Source organism: Dunckerocampus dactyliophorus, chromosome 15 (assembly GCF_027744805.1).
Source record: "Dunckerocampus dactyliophorus isolate RoL2022-P2 chromosome 15, RoL_Ddac_1.1, whole genome shotgun sequence".
Lineage (NCBI taxonomy): Eukaryota > Metazoa > Chordata > Actinopteri > Syngnathiformes > Syngnathidae > Dunckerocampus > Dunckerocampus dactyliophorus.
In genome coordinates this window covers 14,304,815-14,323,883 of record NC_072833.1, presented here as the reverse complement: position 1 = coordinate 14,323,883, position 19,069 = coordinate 14,304,815, and the positions used below count along the sequence as shown (strand labels likewise).

The 19,069-nt window shown below is 40.2% G+C and overlaps 1 protein-coding gene across 16 annotated transcripts in view; it reads left to right on the top strand.

Moving 5' to 3' along the window:
• Nucleotides 1-19,069, top strand: part of LOC129194612 (adhesion G protein-coupled receptor L3-like) — a 197,573-nt gene that overhangs the window by 17,068 nt on the left and 161,436 nt on the right. For all 16 annotated transcript variants that reach the window (XM_054799784.1, XM_054799789.1, XM_054799783.1 and 13 more), the window contains exon 2: nucleotides 6,535-6,585. The gene's annotated coding sequence lies outside the window, so the exon portion shown is untranslated. The remainder of the gene's footprint in view (nucleotides 1-6,534; nucleotides 6,586-19,069) is intronic.

Sequence of the window (19,069 nt, the reverse complement as noted above, 5' to 3'; positions counted from 1 at the left end):
ATTGGATGGCTTTTAAGAACGTGTCCGTGTGTGTGTGTTCAAGAAGCCTGTGGGCGGGTGGGCTCTTGGGGGGTCTCAGCACCCAAGGCGTCAAGGACATGTGTTGACAGGTGTGTGTGGTTGGACCAGAGTGGACTGCCCAGTCACACAATGCGTCCATTCAGGCTAGCGAGGAGACAACCAAGATATCGCAGGAACACAGGAAGAGGAGGATCGGGGATGAAGGAGATGGTGGCCATGTGGGGGCCACGGCAGCTTTTTTGGGCTGTGTGTCATGACGACAGCTCCTCCTTTAGGTGTGTTGGAGTTGTCGATAAAAAAAGACAACCAATAATGAAAGATTGCGGCATCAATTTCAATAGATTGCGAAGATGAAGTCATAACTACAGAAATAATAGATTTGAATAAAAAAATCTCCTGGTGTTATGACATCTTGTTTTAGAGTTAGCGTTAGCATCACGTGATCTCGGGGTAACGTAAGGATTACTGACCGCTAATGTGCAATAAACTGCACATATCCCAAAGTTTCAATGCATATTTTACCTTTTAAATAAAATAAAATACAACGATTTTATTTGAACTAATTATAAAAACATTATGACATTTTCACGTAAAACTACGACTTTGTTCTCGTAAAATTCTAATTTTCTTGTATGATTGCAATTTAGTTCATGTCGGAAGAAGCAGAACTTACTTAATTCTACTTCCTCTTCTTTTCACATCACTTCCTGTATTCAACACGCACTATTTACATTATTCTTTCATATAAGAAAAGCAATTATTTGTCCCCTGTTATCCGGATCTATGACATTCTCCAATCCGATCGTTTGTGATCTTCATAGCTAAAGGTTTCCACTTCCAGGTCTTCCTGTCCTGCAGACTTGCATGTTGTGCTGTGAGTGTCATTGAATACAGAAACATGGCTACCTGTGCTGTGTTGAGGGAACATCCGTTTTGTGTGAGTCTCTGTTCTGCACTGCCCTGACATTTGTCCTGGGTATAATTCGGAGCCCCGTGAGGACCGCATTGTTCATTCGTGCATTCTGATCCATCTCATCAATTGCATTTTTCATTTGCTCAATGACTTTTTTTTCCTTTGCTTCGTTCTCCTCCTCAATAGTGAAAGCAGCATTATCACCCAGTAGTACCGTGATATCATCCTGGAGTACCTTGGTGTCATTGCGTAGTGCTCTATTTCCCTTTTCCCTTTTTCCCCCCCTTAAGAGCAGCGCGCAAGGCAGCATTATCATCCTGTAGTACCTTGACATCGTCCCCTTAGTGCTTTGGTGTCCTCAATTTTCCTCCTTCAGGTTTATGACCTCTTCATTGATCTCCTAGAAGCTCTTCTTGAAGCTGTCGTTCTGTGTTTGCAGGCCTCTTAGATCTTACCTTATTTGTGCTACGTAGGCCTGTCACGATAATGGATATATTGATTTATCAAACGATAAGAAAAAAAAAAAGGTTGATAATTATGAGCCCTCGATAAGTTGACATTTACATGGATGCGCGTCTGATCCATCTGCTAGTCTCTCTGTGGCACACAGGCTGGATGACAAGAGGGTTCACTCTGCTTGTGTCTGTGTACATTGGCTCTATAGGAAATAGTTAGCAAGCAGACGCGAATGTGAACGGAGGCACAAAAGTGATGGTTTCTAAGCCGAATGCCACCGTTCCAGTGTGGATGTGAAGCAAAGCCTTCTTCCCGACAGTCACCTCTTACTGCGCCGTTTGATTGGCGGAGTCAAGATTAAATGAAACATCGCAAAATGGTGCACGTTCACAGTGTCACCCGCTACATTGCAAAAGAAATGCAACCATCTTGTGGCACAGTTGTGACATGATAAAATGTTCATTGAATAATAAAACAAATGATCATATGGTTTTAAAAAAGGTCCAAATGATCGATTATCGTCGATAAATTTTAGCACACTTAACGATCAGCAAAATTTGTTGATGTGACAGGCCTAGTGCTACAGTTTCCTGTTTCATCTCCTTCTTTAGGGCAAAAAATAACATCAAAATAACAACTTTCTGTGCCTCTGCGTCTAGTTGTGAAGACTTACATTCTTCGAGGAACCATATAATGTCAATTCCTCATCATTGAACTCCCAGGATGGCACTGTTTCTGATTGTGGACCCGAAATTACGTTCTTCGAGGCGCCATATAATATCAAATCATTACCATTCAACTCCCAGAATGGCAGTCTTTCTGATTGTGGACCCGGCTTTCCAGGATCGGTATCATTTTGCTTTTTGTTTTGCATTGTTGCTACGCAACTGCTTTGAACTTCAGCAGTTAGCCGATTAGCTTGGCTTTCTAGCAACTTGTTTATTTCAAAGAATCGCCTGTGCCGCTCGCCTGTCCGAGTTCAACTTGAGGGTGGTGTCAGCAAGTTGTTCTGATCTTGTGTTCTTGGAAGTGTAGTCAGGAAAACACCAAAACAGTTTGAAACACTAGTAGTGACAGCAGACCTCTTGCCATTTACGTCCTTTCCAGTCAACAACAAAGAAAGAAAAAAAACCCCACAAAACGTATGCCTTTTTTCTTGTAGTATTACTGTTTTTATTCATAAAGGTACTACTTTCTATGCGTGAAATTGTGACTTTGTGTTGCAATAATCAGACTTTATTTACATAAATGTACATTTATTCTTGTACAATTGTGCCTTTTTTTGTCATAAAATGATGGAACTCTGTTGTGGTATTTTTACATTATTCGCATTATTCTTGTCGAGTTGTTCCTTGTTATTGTTAGACAAAACAAGCCCTCCTATAGGTGATAAGGACCTCCATTACTTCCTGTCTTTGTTTTGTGACATTTCACTGGCTTAGCCTTAAGTGTCCAGATTGTATTTGCTCTAAATCCGTGGTGTATTTTATTTTTTATGTGGAATTACACATGTGGAGAGCACTTACGCGACTCAGCGCTAATCCTCGTCTGTGATGTCTTGCTGCACTCATCTGGAGTATGTCCTCCCCCCTTGTCTCCACGGCCTTGACCCTCCACTGAGCGAACGCTAAAGTCGTCCTGCAGCGGCGGCGGCGGCGTCGTCATCAAAGCCAAATGCTAAACCCCCACACCTTGCCGTCAAGGACCCCAGGGGTGTCAAGTCCCACTAGTGTCCCCCATACAATTTTCCCCTCTATTGACTTTTATGTTCTCCTACAAGGTTGATCATTGCGGTGTGGAGCACAAACACTGTGACTACCATAACAATATTCTGAAGCTAACATGCTAACATAGTAAAATAAACAACTCCAAGGTTTATCATCACGGTGCAGAGTGCAAACACTCTATAACAACATTCTGACGCTAACATGCTAAGATAAATGACTCCCAATGGATAATATGGTGTCGTGACATCTTGTTTTAATGTTAGCATTAGCATCATATGATCCTGAGGTAACATATGGACTACTGACAAGTAATGCGCCATAAACTGCATATGTCTGACACGTCAATGTATATTTTACATTTCATCTATTTTTATTATTAATATTTAATATTACTTTATGTGTCAACATTCGGTATACCGTACATAAACTACTGATGTCACAAAACCAACTTTTTTCACCACTACAACATTGTTCTCGTAAAATGTTGACATTCATATAAAAATGAACGCATTTTTTGCCATACAGCTAAAACCTTTTTCTTCACTTACACAGTATGTGGCAAACAGTGCTTTTATTTTGAAGGCTGGAAGTGTGTTGTGTGTGTTGAGAATGTCTGTTGACGGTTAAGAACTGGGAGCAAGAATAAACGTGCCTCTCCTTATTTCACTCAGACCTTGCACGATGTCAGTGGGCATCATAAAACGCTCCTTTGCATTAACAAGCGGCAAAAAACACAGTGTAACACACTCATAAGCCTAAATCGCACACACACAGCCGCACTAGCATGGTCTGCTAAACTAAGCTAACCCCTCCACCTTTCATTCACGCTCCATGAGAAAGGAGTTGCGACGTTGTTTTTTTTTTGCCAACTTTTGCTGGTGGGTCGCTGTTTCGACATGCTTAGTTTCGTAAGGGGGCGGGCTAGTGTTTGTGATGAGATTCCGCCACCATTGATGGGTCCGCCGGAGAAATACTTCCCCACACAAGTGTTCCTTCTCCTCACAATGACGGCATTTCATTCACATTATGTCAATTTCCACGAGATTCCACATTTAACAGTAGATTCCGTTTTTATTGTCCAATTCTGCGATTCCGTTAACGCGGCAATTATGGGGCCCTGCCCTCAGTTGTTTCCATCCTGCAAGTGTTAACACAATGCATCTCCATAGGTTGCTACCATGCTAGCTGTAACAATGCTTGCCTGGCATTGTTTGAATGGGATACACCCACCGTTGTGAGCATTCTGCAAGAGACGTTCCCATGTTAACACAATGGGTCCACTCAAGTTGCTAGCATGCTAGCGGTTAGCATTACGATGATGTGCTCGCATAGACACCAGCTTGTCAGTTGAAGCTTGGCCACAACAGGGTCACGATTACAGCCTTTGTTGAGAGACTGTATGCAGGTCACAATGGCTTAGTTACTGGCTGACTTCCCCCCTCCACTTCCACCTTGCTCTCAGCACATTTTCCAGTGGGCTGATAAAATAAGCCACACTTTGATGAGCTTTGGTGCTGACGGCTCAGTAAAGGCTTTTATATACGGAAGAGAGACACTACATCACACATGCTGCTTTCTCACATGTTCTTTTGTTTCCGTCACGGGCGGCCATTTGTGACGTGACCCAAAAATGTGTTGCCTTGAGGCAGAATGACGATTAAAGTTTTGTGCTTGAAAAGAGGGCGTGCAAATTCACTTTTTGGAGCAAATCCTGTCGACTTTCTGTTCGTGTTTGCACTCTTGTGGCCTTGATGCAGGAAAAGGCTTCAAAAACGAGCTTTTCTGACAAATTTCAGGTACACTGCAGAAACTAAATACGTAGCACACGCGTACATGTTTCTCTATTTGAACACATCATCAGGTGAAAAGCTGACTGACTGGCCAGATATACTAAAAGCACGCAAGTGTAGCTCATTCAAAATTGTAGTTTATTCCATACTGAATCTTTGCAAAGTGTCACTGTGGGAGACTTTAACCCTTTGGAGTCCAGAGTGGTTTTTAGCGGTTTCACATACATTTGTGTTTACATGGATATCTCACCTGCAAAACTGTTTATCTCGCCTCGCTCGGTTTCCTTTTTTTCAGCACAGCCTCACGTATGTAACTATACAGTTATTTTTCCATTTTGACATGCTGTATCAACACATTGGGCCTAAAATCATCCAAAAGGTATGTTTTTGTCTACCTCAAACAAGCGGAATACATCACCCTTGATCATGCAGAGGGAAAATTCAGGCCTTATGTTGACTTTTGAACTCCACGATGTGCGTCTTCACATCATTTGGCCACGTGATGGCAGTGTTGACTCACCCTTCCGCCTCTCTCTGCAACCAAATGGCTGCCCATGCTTTGATTGCTTGATGATGAGCTTTTTTCCGCCAATAGGAAGGCGGTGTCATGTTTCATTGCCTGTTTAGTTTTGCTGTGAAAGCGCCCGCCTTCCTGTGCCGGAAGCACTTACAAATGAGAAATGGTGAACATTATTGATCATAAATCTAGTTTTACTTGTAGTAACCTTAAATGTTCATTTATCCCTTTCATTCATCATCTATACGCATTTGGAATAGTTTTATGCATGTGCAACTATAATTGTAAAACTATAAAAACGTGTTTTGTGTTTACATTTTGGAAAGTCAACCTCTGATGACATGGCGACACAATTGACTTCCGGTTCCTGTTAGTATGCTAACAAAGACATTTTGTCATTAAAAATACAAGAAGAACTAAGTTTGCACTCACGCAGTGTAACAACAACACAACGAGACTCGTGCCATATTGTACTCTAACCAGAGAATGTACGCTGACTGAGGCAAAATTATGGCGTACATTTTTAATGTTTGATGAGCACGCTAACCTGAGCGGACGCTAACCAAGTTGCCACTGTTGTTGTTTTTTTTTTTGCAGGTTCGACATTTATTTATGACGCAATTTACACACAATTATGTATTTATTTATAAATACATAATATTTGTATTATGTATTTAATGTATTAATAAATAAAAATAATAAATATATTTTTTTCTTTTAATAAATTATGCCTTTTTTGCTTATAATATGACAACTGTATTCTTTACATTAAATTATATTAAATTTAATTGAATAAAAATATGTGCTCTGAACTTAGGCATGAATAATAATGCTATTTCATAATAATAATAATAATAATAATAATAATGATCATATAGTTTGTATTGCATTATTGCTATTTAAGCATGTTACTATTATACTCTTATAGGAAAAACATGTGTTTTTAATAATAATAAAATGTAATCAAATATATGATGCCATTTGCTTCCCCCCAAAATGAACCTGTGACCCGTTTAGGGCCTTTAAGCCTAGTTTGGAATCCACCGCATTCATGATAAAACTCTCCTATTATATAAACTCATAGACTTCTTCTTTGTGTCTTCTCTTTAGGATGGACGGTGACTTCTTTATCTGGAATGTGATGCATTCAGGAACACCAGGGTATGTACTGTAATTGAGCTTTCTTAGTGGAGTGCCTTGTCTTTGTCTTCCCAACAACAACAAGTTCTAGTGCGTACTCTAGCTGCATATGTTGTTTACATTGCTCCCCTACCACTCCACGTAGGTTTTATTCCCCCCCTCTGTTGGTTTTACGACGTCGTATTTAACAGGAAAAAGGCATAAAAAGTTGACACCCACGGGGGGGCCAGTATATACTGTATCAGCTCTTTTTCAAAAGTCGGCGTGGGGCTCGTTTTTGTGTTGTTGTTTTTTGTTTTTTTTTTACGCCGGAGGAATTGCAGTCGACCTGCGCACGCACGCACATTCCCGGGATAATCCCATATTAGCACACGTGAATTCATTTGCATTCCGAGGGCGATGAATGATGCTGACGCAGGAGTGATGCCGCTAAGGCGCCAGGTGAAAATGAAAAAAAAAAAAAGCCAGCATCTTTTTGAATAACACTGACAAGCAAGCAGCAGCGGCAGCACAGATGAATGTTCAGCGTGTCTTCATGTGCTAATGCTAATGGTGGCTAACTTTCACGGCACCAAAACCGAGTACAGTCGTCCCTCGTCACATTGTGGTATAAATTTTGCAGCTTCACGCTATCACAGTTCAATGTTTTGCTGTTTTGTGGTTCAATACGGCCGATTATTAGTCCAAAAATGTGCATATTGAAGCAAATTTGATGTATTTTTGCCTAAATTCAGCATTGGCCGGCATAAACATGGCTAAATGAACTAAAATACAAATACAAGGCATTAAGAAGCCGCAATGAAATTGAGAATGTAGTATTTTACATTGGTCACTAGGTGTCAGTAATTGTTCAGTGAGACAAGCAACAGACTAGATGGCCGGAATAACAAACTATGATTCCAGGTTTAAATGATCTCACAACAGACGCACACATAATCATCATAATAATAATAGTCCTATTAATAACAACACAGGCTTCTGTTGTGGCCGTAATCCAGCTAAAACTCAACTCTGAGCCCCAACGTCACTTCCTGTCCGCACATCCGGACGACATCTATTACACCACACACACGCACAAGTCTTATTTATGTAATAAATGGCTTATTTTCTCTGATGAGATCTTCTATATTGGGTAATATGAATGTAAAGGTGACTGTTGAGGTGTTATTTCATGTCTACAGGGCTACGTACAGGGCTACAAAAATATTCCATTTACAGTGTATTAATGTTGAATCCTACTTTGCGGAAATTCACCACAGTTGGTTCTGGAGCCAATTAAGTGCGATAATTGAGGGATTACTGTACAGTCGTCCCTCACTTAATTACTGTAGTTAATAAATGGTCGCTGTTTCGTGGTTGAATACTGGCTATTATTAGTAGAAATATATCCATATTTAAACAAATTGTACTCATTCTTGGCCTAATTTGAGCATTTTTAAGCATACAATGGCTAAATGAACTAACTAAATGAACTAAAATACAAGGACATGGCAGAAGGAACATTCTAATTGTGAATGAAGTACAGTACTGTGATGCGAGGGAACACATTTACTGTGACACACACACACAGGAGTTTTATTTACGTCTTAAATGCCTTATTTACTCTTATTATGTCTACTTTATTGGGTAATACGAGTGTAAAGCCATTTAAAGCCAGAATGTATCCAGAATAAAACAACAAGGAACTGCTAATGTGTTTGTGTTATCTTATTTATGTCTAATATGTCTTATTTTCTTTGATGACATCTACTATATCGGGTAATAGGAGTGTAAAGGTGACTATACGGGTGTTATTTCAGGTCTTGAGGGCTCTAATAATGTTAAAAACTGGATTTAGAAGATGGTAAACATGTTTTCTGTCATATGTATGAAGATATTCCATTTAGTAATATTTAATCCTACAAAAATTCACTTATCATGGATCGGGTCTGGAACCAATTAACTGCGATCAACGAGGGACGACTGTACGTCAAAACAAAAGCCCTGTTTGCTTAAGGGCGACCAATGCTAATGCTCCGTTATTTAAAAGCGAGTGCCCTGTTGATTTTTAGTTACATGCAACCCAAGATGACCAAATGATATAAAAATAAAAATATACGAATATATCCATAATAATAATAATTAGGGACGCCGATTATTATCGGGCGATTTCCATAAAAAATATGTGATCGGCATGTGCCGATAAATGCCTGTTAAAGGCGATCACAAAAACCGATCGGGGTGCGGTGGCAAACCCTACATGTGTGCTATGTCAGGTGGGGTTGCCAACACCCGAATTGAGCCGACAAAGGACGCACTTTGTTCTGTTTGGCCCCGTGAATCAACACTAGTAAAAACTCAATGACGTCAGTTTGACAGCTTGACTTTTTGTCTTTTTTACACCTGTTGCTAGCTGTCACTGGCGACAGCTACAGTTAGCCGCCTACCTTCTTGTCTTCGGACTCCAAATGTGACTTTTTACCACAGTGACATTTTGTTTTTAAAACTAACACGCAATCCGGTAGGTTCGGAACTTGCTTTTGGCCCACAAAGAAGTGGATATCACGTTCAAATGATGACAAATGAGCACAAAATAGCATAAATACGATGGCCACACTGCTTGAGTGATCTGCGTGGTAAATAAAGTTAGCATACAATTTAAATGTTGCCAGACATAAATAAAACACAAATGGCTGACAGCTCTAATAGTGATGAAAGTTGGAGACTCCTGCAATGTGGACACTGAATTTATTCTTTAAAACAGGACATTAAAATAAAGATATTTGTTTTTGTGTTGTTGCTATTTTGTTAACCGAACTGAACTAAAACAATATTATTGAAGAATGTATTTGTCATGTATTCATAGCACTCCAAAACTTGCATCAAATGAAATTCACGTTTGTGTCAAACAGTATAAAAATCGTTTCACAAAAATAAAGACAAAGAACAAAAAAATAAATAAATCCGGCCAAAAGTTTGTTTTTGAATAATTACCTATTTTCCAGAGGCCCTTGGAATTGTCTAACGGCGGCCCTGGCCAATAGCAGTCATCATAAATAAGTTGAAAAATGTACAGTTAATCCATGTGATCGGTATCAGTATCTCACTCATGGATGATCGGAATCGGCAGAATAAAACCCTGATCGGAGCATCCCTAATAATAATATATATAAATTGTATAAATATATTACGTAGATCAAGCTGTAAATCAAAATAATAACAACAATAATAATAATCATAATAATAGACTGCATAAATATTTAAAATACATAAAATATATAAAATACATATATTATCATTGTGATGATTTTTGTATAATATAAAAAAATCAGTGTATCAGTGTCAATGTGTGCTGCAGTGGTTTCCATGCAAGCCACCATTAGCATTAAGACCACAAGTCCTCTGATGACATGAAACATTTGCTTGTGTTATCTTAAACTCCCTCCATTTCTTTCCCTAGCATCCAGGTGTCTCCAAATAATGCAAAATAATGCAAATTTTTAAAAAAAAGGAGGCCTTTTCACCCCTAAGGTTTGGTTCCTGAGCCGGTCGCCTGTCGTCATTTGTTACCCGGACAACGGTTGCCGGCGAGGAAGGAAGCAGCTCCCTGTCGAGCATCAGAAGGCCTTCTTAAGTGCGCATCCTCCTCTGAAGGCACACGTCGCTTAATGAAGTCTCATAAAGACGCATCGATCCGCCGTGCAAAACCGACGTCGTCTTGGCGACAGCAGCGCGATGAAATTATGCTTTTTGTTTTTGTCCTTGTGGGCAAACTAGATAAATTCTTTTCTTAAATATGCAGTTTTGACTCATGTCTGAAACAGAGGCGGGCCTAAAATAGACAGAAACAATATCAATTTGTCCTATGATAGCCATTTAAATTCTCTGGCCTAATGCATGTTGATGACAGCAGTGCCCCCCAAAATTAGGAGTGACACTGTAACGTTAATGTAACGTAGCGTCGAGACAGAGGTGACTAAAGTATGTCCTTCCCTAGTGTGGAGTCGCTACTCTAAGGTCCTGTCCACACAGGAAGGTTTTCAGGTCAACACGGCAAATATTTCATTGTTTCAGCCTTTCATCCACACGACAACTCCCCTGAAACAGCATTTTTTGAAAACGGCTTCCAGAGTGGGAACATCTTACAGCACCACCTTGTTTATTGCCGTGTGGACAAGCAAAACAGTACTTTCAAAGCATGATGAAATCACCACCCCGTCGCCGTTATGCGACCAGAAGTGAGCAGTTGTGTACTGCTGCTGAAAAGCCAACATAATGTGTTGAATATTTGACTGGCTTTACCCCCAGTGGACGTTCTCCTGATATTTTTTTGTCTTATACGCCAAAGTGACGAAGTAACCAGAACGGACCTTATGCAAATGCATTTTTTCTTCAATAGCTTTGGTGTGTCACATGGTTCTGTCTGTGTGTCCGTTTACAGTGCCACATATACGTGTGACAACGAGACAAGACAAGATTTGAACATTGATTTTTGATAAAATGACTATGAAAAAATATGACTGGACCAACGAACTTTTCTATTTAAAGGGATAGTTCAGATTTTTTGACATGAAGTTGTATGACATCCCCATCAGCAATATAGTGCATCAAGTCGGATTTTGGTGATGAGGAACGTAGTTCCGGTTCGTTGGTTAAGCAAAGCGTTTGGCTTCTCAAAACAACAGGCGTTCAAAAGAGTAATACATTTGCATCACAAAAATGCCTCCTCGAAAAAATCAGGCGTTACTCTCTGTCCCGTTGAATCACTGCGCGCTATGTGTTCGACAGTGTTTCCATGAAGACGTTATGACTGCACTGCTGCGACGCGAGCACATACACAACATATGCACACACATACATAACCATGGACAGGCGACAGCAGAGAAAGTAGCGCCAAGCTCAGATTTTTTTTGAGGAGGCATATTTGTGATACAAGTTTATTACTTTTATGAACGCACGTTATTTTTGAGAAGCCAAACTCTTTACTTAAGTGGCCCCACTAACTAACACCGAAATCTGACCAGAGCTCTGCTCACGGGACAAAGTGGGGGGGGGTAAGTCGCAGTGGATGCACTGCGCTGCTGATGGGGATGTCATACAACTTCATGTTGAAAAATCCAAACTATCCCTTTAACTGAGCCACAAGACAATGCAGGTGCGTTTTGAAATGTTTCTTGTCCCACAAATTGACGCTCAAAGATATTATTGTCAACATTTTTTGAAACAAAAAAAACACTGTTGTAATAATATATGATAATGATAATAAGGGCTGTCCTTTTGATGTTTATAATAAAAAAACATATAATAAAAAGCATCATTATACACATATTTAAAGACAAAGGTTTGTGTTTTTATTAGTTATTAGTATCAATATTGTAGCATTTTCTAGTCACATTAGGCCTTTTTGCTGTATTTGGCTGTTTTTGTTTATTTTATTTCTGCCATCTTTTAGTGTAAAAGAGAGCTTAGTATAAAATGGGGAGTATTTCCCAACTATTGTCTGCCTTCAGTGGTCGTATTAGACCTTTAAAAGAGGCGGGACAATGTCTCTATGTGAGGGAATGCCTGAAAAGTGGGCAGGGGTGAAATTTGACCCTCCGACACTCACTTCCCCAGCTGTGTTCTGTATAAATGGCACCAACGTTGCATAGGGGGACTTCCCGGCTATTTTCCACCTTCAGAGGTAGTATCAAAGTTGTAAAAGGCCGATAAATGCCGGATCGGACGCTTCAGTTTTGCGGTATCTCTGTGTAACAGCACCTTTCATGACCCATCATCCTTGTCAAGCTACTTTTTACACCCCCGCAATATGCCAGCTTCCATATTACCTCTTTTGTATGCAATCCTTAGCTCCCTAGCCGTAAAAAGCAGCTACCTGCGGAAATTATTGATTTGCATCTGCGTTGCCGAACACCCGCCGGAAGGACCCCAAAGGTGCCATCATCACGTTTTTTTTTTTTTTTAACTACGGTGGCTCTAAAAACAAGAGGCTCGCCACAATCTGCTTCTTGGAATTTTATTTACAACACCCCGCCTGGTAATAAAGAGCACAATTTATGGCCTACTTTTTAATTAGAAATAATGTCTTGTAGAGTTTACTTGACGGATGGTTTAATCAATACATAGAGCGAGGCAGGGCACCCCAAACCCCGCCCCCACAGAGAATCAACATCAGTAGTAACCTAACGTAACGCGTTGCTTCTCTGAAGAAATATGCAGTGTTGTTTTTCTTTTGTCTGTCATCACTTCTGAGGGAATCAAGCTGCTCTGTCACAGCGTGTTTAAGCAAATATGCAATAAAGTAAAAGTCCTTTTTGTGGTGGCTTTCAATAAGACTTTGCAGGGAAGATTCGATTTGGATATTTTCTATAAATAGGTCTTTTTCTGAAAAAGAAAGTCAAATGTTTTTTATACCTGGTGCAGAATGCTGCAGGGGACGGGATTATAGTGCTTGAAGTTCAATGACGGGACTCTTATTGTGAAGTGTGAGAGTCTCAACTAGTACTTTACAACGTTTGACTTACATTTAAACCACTTAGAAATGGACCACATTGCATCATGTTTGGCGCGTTTTGTCTGGTAGGAATTCAGGAAGATTAACGGCCCCCCAAAGTAGGTCTTGCATAACCGTTTACTTTAACACGACTGAAGAGCAACAGGAGGAAATCAGCTCTGTTTGCACAGAAAATATTATCCCGTGGAATGTCGGCAAAGTTAATCATTGAAAACAATTCTATCAATGTTTCCTGAAGGTCTTGCTTGTTGTCATTCTGAGGGTGTTTGATTGGTTTTAGGTCAGGGTTCCACCTCACCCAACACCAAACACATCTGGGATGAACTAGAGCACGAGTTACTTTTCGCAGTCGCGTACCCCTTCAGACATCTGACTGGAAGTCATGTACCCCCTGCTCCTGCACACTTACAAAACGTAAACCACACAATGCAACATCTTCGATATATTATTAAATATAAAATAAATGATGACATTATATTCAAAAAATGTCTTATTTTTCAATTGCGCACTTAGGCTACTAATTTAAAACAGAGAAGGTTTTAGAGGATCTCCTGGCACTTTTGTCTTCTGTTTGGTGGATTTATTTGTATTTGTATGTGTTTTGAGTATTTCATTGGTGACAAGCTGTGGTAAGATGTGGTGGACTGTGATCTTTATGATCTTTTGCTGTGCTTTGGTCTGCCACAACATGGAAATAATCAGTACAGCGCAACTAATGTCACACGTAAACGTAATAACACTGAGCTCATACAGCTCAGAAAAATTTGTCACAGCACCACGCAAGACCAGCTCTCATTTAGCGCACAATGTAAATGAGCACTTTCAGTGCACACGTCATCATCAAACTTACTTATTTATTCATCTAACACACACACGGAGCAATGAAAACCTCATGCTGTCACCTTTCTTCTGCACTGTACTACCGGCTGTGGCTGTTCACATGAGGCGCTCGAGCGCATTACGTAAATCTCGGCGCTCATGTAGTCAAGTCGTTTTTTATTTTTATCCACGTACCCCCTTCGGCAATCTGCGTACCCCACTTTGGAAAACTAGGAACTTGAGCGAAGATCTCCCAAAAGGGTTGGTTCTAGAATGTCTATCCCTTGTGTCTCTCTTGTGTATTTCCTTCAAAGTCCTCTGTGGCTGGGAACACGTGTGGATTTAAAGGCTTCATGTGCGACAACAGCAGAAAATCTGCCGGGATTTCTGTCCGTTTTGTCCGTGCCACCTATAGTTTACCTGTCTGCTGCAAGTGCAACATAAAAAAGAAATTCCCGGGTGCAATCACCCTGCATTCCTATCAGGACAATGTTTTGACAGCGTCGACAGAGCGTGTAGACATTACCCACAGCAATACAAAAGCCAGAAGCAGTGACTAAATGTTTGCTAGGGGGAGATCAGGCGTTGCAACACCTGCATTCTACGGGAATACGCTCTTTTCTTTCCGGGGAGGGAATTAGGGGATGAATGAACAAGACAGACATGAGTAACCCTGCTGGCATAGAGTGCTTATCTACACGGCTTATGTTGCACAAAGGAGGGAGATAAGCTAAGACACACCAGCAGAAGATGGAGTGAACAGTTAATTATTGACTACACCACGGCTATTCTACGACCTTATTCTTATACCGTCACTATTATTATTATTATCTGCAATTTTAATGTTTCTACATTATATAATTTCAATGCAGGGCTTTGTCAGACATAGTCATGCATAGCCATACATTAGAATACAAGCAACAATTTCAATTGAATTAAATGAAATGAAATTAAAATCAATTCAATTCAATTCGGTTATTAAAAATAATGTTTTCCAGTGATTACTTCACCTGAGAGGCCACTGTACGCAAGCACAAGTGTTCCATTCACACCCAATTACAGCACAGGGGATGTTATCGCCCACCAAAAAAGAAAAACGACACTGAGAGGTTTTATCTGTGTTCTTTTTCTTTGTCCCATGTTCCTCACATAACAAAAGACCGGTAAAGCGATCCGCTGTATCCGCTGAGGACTATTATCTGGAACTGGTTTTAAAAAGAAGGTTTGATGGTAACAAAGACGGCAAACATCTGTTGTTCTCCCTTTGAACCTTTGGAAATATTCATATTTATTGATAATATTTGCTGGAAGAAAAATGCCAGCATGCGGCGGTTCTCATTCCTTGCAATGTGTCATTTATATGTAATACAGAGCAGTGATTGTATAGCAAAATTAGTGTATGCCAGGACCAGAACAAGCAAGCAAACAAGCTACGTCACGTCAGGCCACGTCACATTTCGTCACTATATGCAATCATGATGTTGCGTTACGCTACGTTGCGTTACATTGTGTTATGTTATGTCATGTTACATTAAAGCAAGAGATGCTCGATATTGGCTTTCTTACCGATATCGACTGATAAACCGATATAGTCTTCATTACTTCATGACTGATATTGATACCAATATTGGCAGTAAATCTCTCAAACTAATGTCAGGTCACATTTTGTGTGGTGAATGAACACATTACGCTTCTTTTACTGTGATTCCACTGGGTACTTTTCACAAATAAACACAGTTTGTGCAAAATAAGACAAATACTGCAAAATACCATACAAGGTTTTTACAAAAAGCACCACATTCATTTTAAACATTTTCTCTCAACAAAATAGCCATTAAAAATGATGACCCATAGTCAAATAATAACATGTTTCCTACTGTAAACAAGTAAGGCAGCTTAGTCTTAATACATTCACCAGTAATGCCATGTAACACTACGTAACGCAACACAACACAATGCAACCGAGCGCTACATGATGCGCCGTAATGTAACATAACGTAACGCAGTATAAAATACGTCTTCTTCTTCTTCTTTTTTCTACAGTACATTGCTTTGTTTACATAGTTATATGTGATTCATGGTAGAATACACTTATCAATACAGCACGTTTAATGCAATAGATATAATCTAATAACAATATCTAAATACTTGTACTTTATTAATGCTAAACATATTTATTAATAGGTCTAGTAATTTCAAGAAAGCAATGGGTAGGTATATTTATTATTAATAACTTCCTCTTGTATGGGACCTTCTGACCCAAGTACTGTTGTCGCAGCTTTCTTATATGGAAACAAGTAAAGTTCCATTTCCCGATCTATGGTTATTATCAGAATTCGTAGACTTGTATGCTCGCATCACAAAAAACAAAAGAATCAACAAAAAAAGAATTAGTCTTCCCCTGCCGTATTGTGGTTCAAATTACGCAGCTTCCCTTTTCAAAACATAATTTATTAATCGTGCCGTTTCATGGTTAAATATGGCCTAATAGTCAAAAAATACATATTTAAGCACATTTGACGTATTTTTTTGCCAAAATTAATCATTTTCAAATATAAAAATGGCTAAATAAAGTAAAATATACGGTACATACATTTGGCCCTCGCCACTTCGCAGTCGCATTTTGCAGCTTTCTAGTTTTTCTAGCATAAAAATGGCTAAATGAACAAAAATACAAATATAAGGCATTCAGAAAACGTGATATGTAGTGTAATATCTGTGGCTTGTTCAAGGAGTGAGGCCTGGGAAGTGACGTGTGTGAGTCTTATTTATGTCTAATGTGTTCATTTCTATTATTATTCAAGATTCAAGAGTTTTATTGTCATGTGCACAGTAAAACAGGCAGTTGAAATTCTTATTCTGTTCATTCTCCCAAGAAAAGAAAGAAAAGACAAGAAGAAGAAGAACATAAGAAACATATGTAGCAATAAATTAAACAACAACAACAGAAGAGACGTTAATACAGATAAATAATACAAATAAATAAATATGTCTACTCATATTGGGTAATCCGAGTGCAAAGGTGACATAGGGGTGTTATTTAATGTCTAGACGGCTCTAATGATGAAACCACATTGAGAAGGTCATAAACGGGTTTCCACTTATAAATGGACATTCCATTTATAAAGAAGGAATCCCATTGTTTACAGAAATTCACTTATCACGGTCGGGTTTGCAACCGATTAACCGTGATAAAGGAGGGACTACTGTATTTGTATTTTTGTACGGTGTGTTGATAGCCAGTTTGTTAATTTGTGTTGACTGACATGTTGCACGGCTGCAACATACCCTAGTGAGGACAAGTGGTATAGAAAATGGTGGATGGATGGATGGATGGATGGATGGATGGATGGATGGATGGGTGGATGGATGGGTGGGTGGATGGATGGATGGGTGGATGGATGGATGGATGGGTGGGTGGGTGGATGGATGGATGGGTGGGTGGATGGATGGATGGGTGGGTGGATGGATGGATGGATGGGTGGATGGATGGTTTGGATGGATGGATGGGTGGGTGGGTGGATGGATGGGTGGATGGATGGGTGGGTGGGTGGATGGGTGGGTGGGTGGGTGGGTGGATGGATGGTCGGATGGATGGATGGATGGGTGGGTGGGTGGGTGGATGGGTGGATGGATGGATGGATGGGTGGGTGGATGGATGGATGGTTTGAATGGATGGATGGATGGGTTTGGATGGATGGATGGATGGATGGACAGATGGATGTTGCATTATTTGCGCATACTGAGCTCAAATTCCATTTCCACGCTTTCCTGCTACTTTTCACCTGGTCTACACTTCTCATATTACTTATTTACCTGCAGCTGGGTTTCTGCCCGTCTCGCCATGTCATTGGAATTGTCGCTCCATTCCTTCATTTTGTCAGTCGTCGCCAAGTAAATGTGAGCTTGAGTCGCGGGTCACACAGTGCAGTGTAGAAGCTGATGTTTTTGTTTTGTTTTTTTTTTTCACCTCCGCTTGTGCTGACAGTGAGTGCGCATCAGCATGCTCACTTCCCAGATGTGCTCTGGCAGGCCCGGTGAATCATCTTCCCATAACAGGTGCACAGCACATGACAGCGGGATTGGTAATACAACGCAAGCATGGAGCTTTTTCTTTTTTTAATGGAAAAAATCGGTGGTGGTGGTGACGATTACCAGGGCCACTTGCCGGGCAGAGTTCACAGTGCTCATATCATAATTATAGATTTCAAAATATTTTCATGTGAATGTCAACTAGGCAGTTGGAATTGAAACTAGGGGCTGTGTTAAATAGAAGTATATACACATACAGGGTGTCCCAAAAAAAACATATACACACTTTAATTCATTGTAAACTAGGTGTTTTTTTTAGAATTTGTTACATTTTCTAAATGTAATAGAGTTTACAAACATCATTTTATTGTTTTGTCACTGCCTTTTTTCAAACTGACGTCCGTTCTGGTCCAGACACTGCCGACAACGCGAAGCAATTCCCTTGGTGTTCGCGTGCATCTACAGTATGTTTAATGCATGCACTCAATTCAGCGACTGTTGCAGATCTTATAGCATACATTTTGTCTGTTAGGTATCCCCATAAAAACATCTAACAAGTAGGCATGCTCCTATCGATGGGCTACCGATCAGTATCGGCCGATTTCTGTGAAAAAGCATGAGATTGGCATATGCCGATAAATGCCTTTCAACGCCGATCACAAAAGCTGATCACCTCCGGCTTGCACTATTGCAGCAGGCAGCCTGGAGCGAGCGTTCCCCACCCGCTTTCCTTCACACTGCGCAGGCGTGTTTAATACGGCATTTGAAGAACAAACACTTGACGGGGTATGGTGAGTTTTCGAGGCTCACGATGTGATCGGTAGTCAAACGGCAGCTGATGCGGCCGAAACGCTGGACAGCACTCGCCCTTATATGCGTGACAGTCAGAAGTCTAAAGCAAATAACTCCAAAAATAATTGAATTCATCAGACTAGATGACCAGCCTTTCTCGGACACCGGGTTTGCTGGCTGCTCTCTCACTCGGAGCGCCGCTGTGTGATACCTGGACGTCTTACGAGAGCTCCATTAGACAATGTATTCTCCAAAGTCTCCTTAAAGAAGGCGTCTCATTGTCTGTAAGTTTCACGACTGATATATGTTCTCTTGAAAAAGTCAAATATGTTTTTTTAATTCAGATGATGTTATGGTTCCCTTTTTCAT